Below are 11,053 nucleotides of genomic sequence, written 5' to 3'. Positions count from 1 at the left end.
CCAATTTGAAGTTATCCTTCTCCCATCTCTAACAGTGGTAGCTAGCAAGGGAGGAGCGATAGAGGGAAGTGGACATACTGCTACTCGTGGATTCAGTCTGAGTCTGGGGTATTAAACTTTGATTTGCTAATCTGCCTGATAGTCTGATTCATCTCTGGGCAATCTAATTGGTTGAAGAGTTAGTAAATTAATCTTTGTTGTGAGCCTGTGGGGATGTTTCTACGGAGTATTTGGACTTGGACACAACGGATGCAGCAAGTCTGGGGGAACTTAATCGGTGATCAGTAGATGACTTTACAGTACGCGAGAATTAGACTGATTTATTCCATAATTTTATGGGTAATATTGGTGCGGAATTTGCCTAGTGCGTTGAAACACTGTTGTAGGGAATTTTCTGTAGATTTCCAAGATGTATTTATTCGCCCCGTTTGGTTAAGCGAATTGAGAGTTATGATTAAAATAGTGGGAACTCAGAAACTTAGCACTTTTTTCCTGAAAAATATAAGAGTGGCCTAACAGTGTTCTTGTTCAATTGGTAAAGTTATTGTACTCTCGGTGTGTGTATTAAGTATTTCAGTGTGGATGTGTTAACACTTAACAGTGGTATTGGGATGAACACATGAACACCTGCATGGTTATGGCAGATAAGATATTAAATATCGTTTTTGTGGGGGCATTAGTTTCATGTAGCACACAACTTCACAATCAACTAGAAACTAGTTTGGGTGGTATTACAAATTCAAAATGAGTGCTTTGTTAATTATTATGGCCCAGTTCTATCTTGATTGTTTTTGTTTCATTTCCATCATATGCAGCTGTTGGTGAAGAATAAAACAAATTTCCCTCATTATGTGTTTTCCTGATTCAAGTGAGTTCTCATATATGCTAGCAGCATGCATGCTAGCAAATGTATAAATCTGTTAGTTAGCTATTCTGTGCAAGAGGGAAACATCTAGTCTGGCAAAAAGCAAAAGAAGTCATCTTTTGTTTGTTAATAAATAGAGGTAGGCAGTATGTGTTTCTAATTCTAAGCCAAGCATTACTCAGTAGTTTGTTTCAAAAAAAAAGCATTACTCAGTAGTTCTGTTTTGTTTTTGCAACCTATTCGTCAACGATTAACTATCTGCAACCCTGTTGTGTCCACCTTATTTATTTCATAATTTCTCCCCCTTGTTTCTGTAATCTTGCAGCTACAATGATCTTTGAGGATGAAGTGAGCATGACAAGGCGATTGGATTTTAATGATGTACACTCTCATGTTGAGTCAATTGCTCCTATTTTTTTTAGATAAAGGATAAAATATCTGGCTTCATCTATCCAATGATAGAATCAGACCAATTATTACAGACTCTAAACCTGGGCACAAAGTTCGGCTGAAGTAAAACTTACAACCACACACACGACTAACGGAACAGGTAAAAAGTTTTTGATTAAACAAAACCAACATGCCTTTGTGAAAGCCAACCATTTGATCCAAAGAAATCTAAAGCCGACGTCTCTAGGTGTTGTGCCACAGAGATCATTTGATCTTTAAGATCTTCATGCCGCTGTAAGTTTGCCCAATGACGAAGCCGGTGCGTTCCTCGGAATAGTACCTGCAAAAGAGATTTTGGTTTGCATTTGTCAAAAACCACCTCATTCCTTGTTATCCAGATTGCCCAAAGAAGTGCGGAAGCTGCTGTTAATAACAATGTATTGTATTTTTTGTTTCCCAATTTAGACCAATGATAGAACAAATCATCTATATTTGTGGGAGGTGATATCCCAAAAAGTATATGTATAGAGCGCCACAAAAATTTGGCATAAAAGCAATCAAAAAAGAGATGGTGAATTGTCTCTGAAACATGGCAGAAACAACAACTTTTGTCTCCATTCCAATTTCTCCTAGCCAAGTTGTCTTTGGTTAGAATCACTCCTCTTTTTAGATACCACATGAAAACTTTTATTTTCATTGACAGCTTCGTTTGCCAAATATCTTGCGACACTCTCACCCCATTGTTAATTAATGCAGCATACATAGACTTGACTATAAAAGCCCCAGAGGCATTTAAATCCCATACAAACACATCTCTTTCCTGTAGTAAGTTAATCTGTTGTAAAGAAGCTACAATTCGATGCCAATTTGTTAAGTTCGCACCCACCAAATGTCTCCGAAATGAGATATTTAGTACTGGGGAACTCAAGACTGTAGCTATTGTGTCTTGTTTTCTTCTTACAATATTAAACAACGCAGGAAATCTATCTTTGAGAGGTTTGTTGCCCAGCCAAGTATCAACCCAAAATCTGGTTTGTGTCCCATCTTTGACATTAAAATGTCCTAACTCCATGAAGTTATCTTTAATATTCATAAGGCTTTTCCAGAAATGCGAGTCCGTTGGTTTCTTTTCACAGCTTCCAAGAGTCTTATTTTTAATGTACTTATTTCTTAATAATTCTTGCCACAGCCCATCCTCATTTAATAACTTAAACAACCACTTACTGAGCAAACATTTATTTTTAATCTCTAAATTCTGTATCCCTAGACCTCCCTGGTCCTTAGGCTGACACATAACTTCCCACTTGACTAACCTGTATTTTCTTTTGTGCTGGTCATTTTGCCAGTAAAAGCGAGACCTAAAACAATCAATTTTTTCCACCACCCCTTTCGGCAGTTCGAAAAATGACATCATGAACATCGGTAAACTGGATAGCACCGAGTTTATGAGTACCAAACAACCACCGACTGTAAGTAGTTTTCATTTCCACCCACTAAGTCTTTTCTCGATTCTCTCTTCTATACACTTCCAGTCTTTATTATATAGTTTCCTAAAATGCATAGGTAAACCCAGGTAACGAAATGGATATTTACCACTGGCATATCCAAACAGCTGCAAATAAAACTCTTCATGATCTTTAGCTTGTCCAAAACAAAAGACTTCGCTTTTGTGGAAATTTATCTTTAGGCCAGATAGTTGCTCAAAAGTACTTAGCAGTAGTTTCATATTAACTGCTTTTTCAACATCATGGCTCATGAAGATCACCGTGTCATCCGCATACTGAAGAATGGATAAGCCATCCTGAATTAGATGGGGAATAACCCCTTCTATCTGCCATGCTTCCTTTGCTCTGGCAATTAGTATGGCCAACATATCAACCACTATGTTAAATAGTATGGGTGACATGGGGTCACCTTGCCTTAAACCTTTTTTTGTCTAGAAGTAAGATCCGAGTTGGTCATTAACCTTAATATTTACATTGCCTCCTTGTGTAAAACTCTGCACCCATTCACACCACTTTTGTGAAAATCCCTTCATCCTTAATGTTTGCTGTAGAAAACTCCATTTTACTTTATCATAGGCTTTTTCGAAATCTATTTTAAAAATCACACCGTTTTGTTTTTTCGTGTGAAGTTCGTGAAGCGTTTCATGTAATATAACTGCGTCCTCCATAATATTTCTTCCTGGTAAAAAAGCCGTCTGAGTCGGTCTTATTAGTTTGTGGGCAATCATAGATAATCTATTTGTCGCCACTTTTGTGAAGATTTTGAAAGAGACATTCAACAAACAGATAGGCCTATATTGTTGAATAACTCTTGCATCCTTCTTTTTGGGCAGCAAGATTATGTTACCGAAATTAAGACGATTGAGAGGTAAGGTTCCCTGATAAAAATCAGAAAACAGAGCCATCAAATCGTCTTTAATTAAGCCCCAGAAAACTTGATAAAACTCCAGAGGAAAACCATCCGGCCCAGGCGCTTTATTATGTTCCATTTGGAAAATTATCGCTCTGACTTCCTCATGAGTGAACGGCTCGGTCAAGAACTCATTTTCCAGATCCGAACCTTGAGGTATGTCCTCCGTCTGAGATTCATCTAGTGAAATTAGAGAATCTTCAGATGGACCGAACAGGTTTCTGTAATAGCTGGTAATATGCTCTTTAAGCTGAGCATCACCAGTTATAATACTATTACCATCCTCAAGCTGGAAAATACGAGTTTTTCTATGCCTACCATTGGCTAACAAGTGATAATATTTTGTGTTGGCGTCTCCTTCTAGAAGGTGTTTCACTTTAGCCCTTTGGTACCACTTGAGTTCCTCTTCTCTAAGTAACTCAGTGAGCCGTTCATTTAAGACATGTTTTAGATCTCGTTCAGAGTCATTTAGCAAGGTATGTTCTGCCTTTTTATCTAGTTCGTCCAATTTGTTTAAAAGTATTGCTTTTTCTTTCTTATACAAACCACTCACATGCTTTGCCCATCCTCTAAGATGCTGACGAAGCCTTCTAATTTTCATTTGCCATCTCTCAATAGGTGATCCTATAGCTAGAGTATTCTGCCAAACCTCTGAAACCATGTCACAGAACCCGTCTCTTAACAACCAGCCTAATTCAAATTTGAATTGAGCCTGATAAGTTATGAACGCATTATTAGTAGAGAATAACAGAGGTGTATGATCAGAGATTTCTCTAGTGAGGGTATAGACCGTGGTGTGAGTGTATTTTGACTCAAAATCTGTGCATACTAAAACCCTGTCTAACTTTTCAAAAGTTTGGTTTAGCAAATTGTTAGCCCAAGTGAACTTCCTTCCTGTCAGATCTATTTCTCTAAGATTCAGGGTATCAATTACTGCATTGAACATAAATGGCCATCTATCACTGTAGTTATCATTGTTTTTCTCATCTGGTCTACGAATAATATTAAAGTCGCCACCTATAATAATAGGTAAGGTTTCCTTTGAACATACCCGTACCATCTCAGACAAGAAATTCGATTTTTGATCCGCTTGTGTCGGGCCATAGACTGATATTAGATTAAACTTAAAATCATCTTCTTTGTGTCGTAATTTAAAACGAATAAAGAAATCCCCTTCCTCAATTTCCCCAATGTCAAAGGTCAACAAATTGACGCCTAGGATCATGCCACCGGATCTACCACGTGGAGCCATATAGTGCCAGATAAAATCTCTACCAGCACAAATGGTATTTAGAGTGTTTTGTGGAAAACTAGCTCTACCCGTTTCCGATAAGGCAATGAAATCTAGACTTTTCTCCTTTGTTAAGCATGACAAAAATCTGTATTTTTTACCATCCGCAAACCCATTACAATTCCAAAAAATTCCTTTCATCTTGAAGTACCTTTTTTATGATTTTTCTTCTAACGATGTCGCCCTCTCATTTTTTGTGATACGGGGGTTTGTAAGATCAAAGGATCACAACCCCCATCACCGAGCCCTTCTGCAATTTCCGAACAAATAAGATTCAAAGCTTCAAGATCTACGATATCTTCATTAGAACAAACAGTTGAAGCATCTTCTACTAAAACAAAGTTTTCCTCCCTTAGCTTAGCATTCTCCAACAATCTATTGTGCTCTATGTCTTTTAAACATTTTAGGGAATTAAAAATATCATGGTCGTTGCTACCTAAACAAACCCCTAAAGAACTTGTTGAGTTAACTAAAGAGGAATCATCTCGTGAAATAAAAGAAGGAGGTTGTTGCATTTTACCTTTATCAAGCGCAGACTCCAGGTTCTTCTTTGCTTTAAGCTTAGCTGCCTTCTCTGTGGAATCCTGATCCATAGTTGAGGCATTCCTCTTACTGGATCTCACCGGTGAAGCTGTCCCACTGTTGAATTTATTGTTCAGATTCCCAGAGTCGATCTGAGGTGGCAACATAGTAGCTTTCCAAGCATCCCCTCCAGACTGAGAAAGTAAAGCTCTTGGTTTCTTACTTGGCTTCACAGGCTTGCTCTGGGTGATGGTAGACTCCCCTATTTCCTCTAGCTGTGCCGCCCCATTGGGGCCGCTGTGCTGGCCAACCATAGGTGGCAGGTCACCATTGCCATTGCCAGGTGCCTCAGCATCTCCTATTTTTCCATCCACATCTATTTTTTCCTTAGAGTTTCCCCCTTTGAGATTTTCCTCTTTTGGATCTCCTTCCTTGGGATTCTCCTCCTTAGGATCACCCTCTTTGGTAGAGTCCATGTCAATGAGCTGTGGCTCACCATTGAGGGTGTCTGTCTTCAACTGCAAACTGTAGCTCGTAAACATAGTCCCCAATAACCACATCCACAAAATCTGGGATAAGATTTGGGTCTAGCACTGCTACTTTCATCCTTGCCCTGCCAGTGTTCTTAGTAAAGATAGTGTCAACAGCCTGAGGGACACCCAAGATAGTTCCAACCGCCCAAATAATGGGAAACTTTTTGAACTCTTGAGGTAGTCCTCTGAATTGCACCCATACTTTCTCAATTTCACGTTTATAAACCTCATTGTCAGTTCCTTTTTCAAAGCGAATCCTTCCTTCAACTGCCTTAGCATCCATAGGGCCCCAGTTAACCACTGTTTCCAATAGGTCAGCCGAGGGAAAATTAATAATAAAAGCATCAGTGCCTTTTGTCTCAATTTCCCGTTTATGTTTCTTGTCAGGTAGTAGCTTTTCCAGTTCCACTGTCAATTGATCGACAGTAAAAGAACCTTCCAAAACACGTACCACAGCTTTCTTTTCCTGAACATTTACTTTTGCATTTTCAACCACTGGAATAAAATAGAAACCTAGGCCTTCCACAGCATAACCACAAGGAATAGCACTTGTATTTGTTTTTTTACTATTCGGGCACAATTTAGTCGTATGATCTCCATAACAAATCTCACAGGAAAGGACAACAGTGCACTCGTGAATTGTATGACCTTTAGTGCGACAGCGATAGCAATATGGCTTGCCTTTATTTTTTTGTGCCCCTTTCTCAGACGACTCTGGGATTTCTAACATATTACCTTTCGGCTCTGAAGGCGATGGGACAGCCTCCTTGGGTTGCTCTGGAGCCTTCATTGGCGCTGAATCCACCACCATCGCAGTGGCTTGCTGACATGCTGCTGGAGCGCCCCCTCCATGCACTGTACCGGCCTCCACCATAGGAGGCGGTGTGCAGCAGAGGATGCGCCGACTGTGCCACCCCCTTGGTGACCAGCATCTAGTCCGGCATGGAATGCCGGCTGCTGGTGGCCATGGTAAGCCGCCACACCTCCTTGCTGTGGAAGAGCGCCCCCGATGAGCGCCTGTTGGGCTGGCTGGCCGGCCTGCCCCATGGCCGGTGCTGCGTGTTGGCCGGCTATGACGGGATGGTTTGCAGACGGGGTCTCCGGATGGAAGCGCTGCCCGCCAAAAGCCCCACCACGCCCGCGGCCAGCATACCTTCCTCCGTAAGGGCGACGTCCACGTCCAGGGGCATGGTACCCATAGCCGTAGTCGTTGTAGCCCCTGTACGTGGCATAACCTCCACGTCCGCCACGGCCACCTCCATATCCATAACCACAAGCACGACCTCGCTGGTGACCACCGAAGCCACGGCCACGTCCACCAAATCCCGGATTAAAACCCGGGTTGAAGCCCAGATTGTATCCCTCGCCACCTCTGCCCCCACCTCGCCCGTCAAACCCTCCTCCATTGCCTCCCCCTTGCGCCGCCATTGGCTTGCCCACACGAACAACTTCGGCAAAGGAGCGCCGAAGTATTGTTTCACGAGATGGCGGCTGGTACGGGGGTACACGAGGACGGCGCCTGGTTCCAGTACGGGAAAACAGGGCGCACAAACCCTTAGTGGGCCGAAAGAATTTTCCTGGGCCGGTTTGGATTCGATCCGGATATCCAGGGATAGCCTTATGACCAGTGGCGGAGCCAGGATTCTGAAGTTGGGTATTCTCATGTCTGAAAAAAAATCCAATACATGGTAGCTTAGATTTCAAATACACTAATTCATAGTAGTATTATCACATCACAGAAACAGGTTGTCTGCTCAAGCAATTAAATAAAATAGACACTACTTTACCTCCCTCATGTCATATGGAGAATGCATGGAACTATAACACTAACAGCTACATTCTTACGGGAAGACAAAACATAAATAAGTGTTATTGATCACTCTATATGTTGCACTGCATAAGGCCATATTAGCATTGCCATGATTTTTGTAAGTAAAAACTGATCATAAACCTAGAGTCTGCGGGCTGCCAGCAGCCGGCTGCCCGGTTGGCCAGGCCGCCGCCGCGGCGCCCCCTGCAGCCCTGCGCCCCTGCCCCTGGCACCTGCCACCCGGCCGGCCGCCTGCCACTAGCTTTTGCTGCCTTGCGCCCTTGCAGCTTGCGCTGGCCACGCACGTCGCGCTCCGCCGGCCGTAGCCCGCTCCTCGCAGCCTGCCGCCGTGTCCGTGCGAGCAGAGGCAGAGGGGCGAGGGGCGTCGGGGGCTCGGGGTGGGTCAGAGGCTAGGAAGGAAGGGGTGGAGTGCCTGAGTGGGCCTAGTGGGCCGTCCTAGGAAGGAGGAAGTTTGGAGCAAGGCCGAAAGGCCGTGTTTTTTACTCATTTGGGCTGCAATGAGCAAAAACAGTACAGAATATTGCAATATACACATATATATACACAAGTATATACACATATCTACATAAAAGTATCTCAAAAAAGTTGGGTATTCCTGGGAATACCAGGGAATACCCCTAGATCCACCCATGCTTATGACTCCGTTCCACCTCCCCTACCGTGCGTGTAAGCGACGCCGGCGCTGCCCCAGGGGGCGGAGAGAAAGTAGGATTGGTTCCCTGTGAATCCGGGTTTCCAAAAAAATTTGAACTTTCTAATTTTGACGTGTTTGAGCCCCCCGAAATATCTCATTTGCCACACACGAGAGGAGTCGTAGTTGACTCAGGAAATAACGGAGGGAACTCCGTGGCTGTCTCCTTGTTCATGCTTTCAAAAACTTTCGAATTTTTCAACACACTGGCCGGTTTTCCCCCCTTCGGCAACAACGAATTAACAATTTTTGCACCTGCGATCAACTTAGCCGAAGATGATCTAGGCGAATTCTGGTATGAAGCCTTGGCCAAACAATCCCCCAAAGTTCTGGGAGGAGAGATACGGGGTGACGGCAATGGCCCTTGCCAAGGAACTCCACCAGAGACTTTACGATTCACCATTGTTGATAAAATTGTATGCGTCAATTTGATGTCTGCTGAACAGGGATCCATACCTGAAGCTAGTGCTTTATCCGCTCGCAGTAAATCGTCGACCGTGAACCCGACTTCCTTTGCTCGATCAATAAACTCCGTCGTGGAAAGATCTTCGTCGTCTTCGGAAATAACTTATCATCGGAGCAATTCCAAAACTTAGTTTGGATCGGCCCGAGCTGATCAATTGAATCCCGGTCTTGAACTGCATGGACCGGCTTTGGACCTTGAGCAGCAGCAACAACCGTGGCCACCATCTCGGAGAGTTCCTCACGGCCCTGTGCAGCTCGCCGTCCGGCATCTTCTTCATCTTCCTTCTCAATTGGCACCTCGGATGGCAGCAGCGCCCGTCTTATTGATGGCGCAGGCGTGAGACGTCGACCTCGACGGCCAACACCAAAACCATCACGGGGTAGTCCTCCACCTCGCATCATCAGACGGACTCCTCGCCGTGGAGGCCGTGGCCGCCCGGTCCAGCGAGCATAGCCCGAGCAAGCTCCGCAGCCACCGCTCGCGCGCGAGATCTGCGCTGGTGAAGGGCCGCCGCCTGGTCCAGCGAGATCGGCGCGAGCACGGCCCAATCGAGCTCCGCAGCTGCCAGACGAGGACAGCCCGGGCGAGATCCGCGCCGGCGAGACCGGCGTTTGGTAGGTGGCCAGCGCCTGGCACTAATAGTGGCAGGTAGCAAAAGCACCGATTCCGAGTCAATTGCTCCTATTATTCCAGCTCATGAATGTACCACACCACAGAAGTCCTTCAGCATCCCGTTCTGTGTGTGTCATTCAACTATGTACTTTCTATAACTTTTTAGAAGAGGCGTGTTATTTGACATCTATCATGTATGTTGTAGGGTTCATCTTATACTCCAGATTGTGATGACAACTTGAAACCAAACATTGGGATGACTTTCACAGATGTTGAATCAGACTGCTACTATCTGGGATGAAGAGTTCCATTTACCAGGCAACACATTCCTAGGAATGAAGCGAATTGGCATTAGGAAGCTGGAGCATTTATGTGCGATTGACGAAGGAAAAATGCGAATGACAGACTTCAAGAACTATTCTGCAGCTTCAAGTTCACACTTCAAGAACTATTCTGCAGCTCGGATGAACAGACTTGATAGGCTGATGTTCAGGACAGATGAGCGGCTTCCTGGTGCTGTACTGCAAGCACAAGCACGTGTCCTAGAGACTTAGAGGCATTTTTCTTGGTTCATCTGCCTCCAGGCCATCATCTCATTAGATGAATTTTCTGTTAGCGATGTTATGGTGTTGTGTGCAAGTGGAGGCTCATAGCAGTATAGCTTAGAACTGCTCTACAAAATACTGAGCTGAATGGCAGTGGCACCAGTTTTATATTTCTCTCTCTCAATAGGTAAAAATGCTCTACAAAATACTGAGCTAAATGCAAATAAATTGAGTAAATTAAAACGCAAGAAGCACTGTTGGATATATCATGTCATCATTCTGTGATTTTCTAGAGAGGTCTTTCCCTCATATGGATATATCATGTCATCATTCTGTGATTTTCTAGAGAGATCTTTCCCTCAAATGGATATATCATGTCATTTTCTATGAATTTTTCCCTCAAATGTACATGTGGAATACATTGCTGCCACATTTACATTCTTTGCATATGAGAGAAATTCATATATGGACATGTATGCTGAAACATTATTGCTGCCGCATTTTCATTCATTGCATAAGAGAAAAATTCATACATGCCATACTACATCAATTCCACGTTTTGGTCACAAACACACCTAACACTACACCAACAAGCAATGCAACTAAAACTGTTGAACCAACCACAAATTGCCTACTCTTGCATTTTTCCTTCCTAAGATCACCCACATGCACCTTCAAATTCCACGGCTCCGAAACAACATTTTCCACCTGTTGCTTCACTATGTTCAGCTTTGTTTCATCTCAGCACTTCCAGTCCAACCATATTCATTCACTTAAGCAGCACTGCAGTAGCCTCCATCTGCCTCGACTTAAGTTGTCGTGCTTCCAATTGACGCTATTACCTCTCGTACTGCTCCTCAGACACAATGAACCTACATATTGTTGGATCATC

General features: G+C 43.5%; 1 long non-coding RNA gene and 1 pseudogene across 2 annotated transcripts; one reads left to right on the top strand and one right to left on the bottom strand.

The window, feature by feature from the left end:
* Positions 1 to 4,365: 4,365 nt before the first annotated feature.
* On the bottom strand, positions 4,366 to 6,827 carry LOC136521152 (uncharacterized; annotated as a pseudogene).
* Positions 6,828 to 9,521: 2,694 nt separating this feature from the next.
* Positions 9,522 to 10,425, top strand: LOC136522549 (uncharacterized). 2 transcript variants are annotated; one of them, XR_010775922.1, is made up of 2 exons: positions 9,522 to 9,652; positions 9,822 to 10,425. It is a non-coding gene; the product is annotated as an uncharacterized lncRNA (long non-coding RNA). The 2 variants fall into 2 exon arrangements; XR_010775923.1 differs by lacking the exon at positions 9,522 to 9,652 and adding an exon at positions 9,674 to 9,742.
* Positions 10,426 to 11,053: the final 628 nt, after the last annotated feature.

The sequence above is a fragment of the Miscanthus floridulus genome, chromosome 18 (genome assembly GCF_019320115.1).
Source record: "Miscanthus floridulus cultivar M001 chromosome 18, ASM1932011v1, whole genome shotgun sequence".
NCBI lineage: Eukaryota > Viridiplantae > Streptophyta > Magnoliopsida > Poales > Poaceae > Miscanthus > Miscanthus floridulus.
This window is presented reverse-complemented; position numbering and strand designations above follow the sequence as displayed.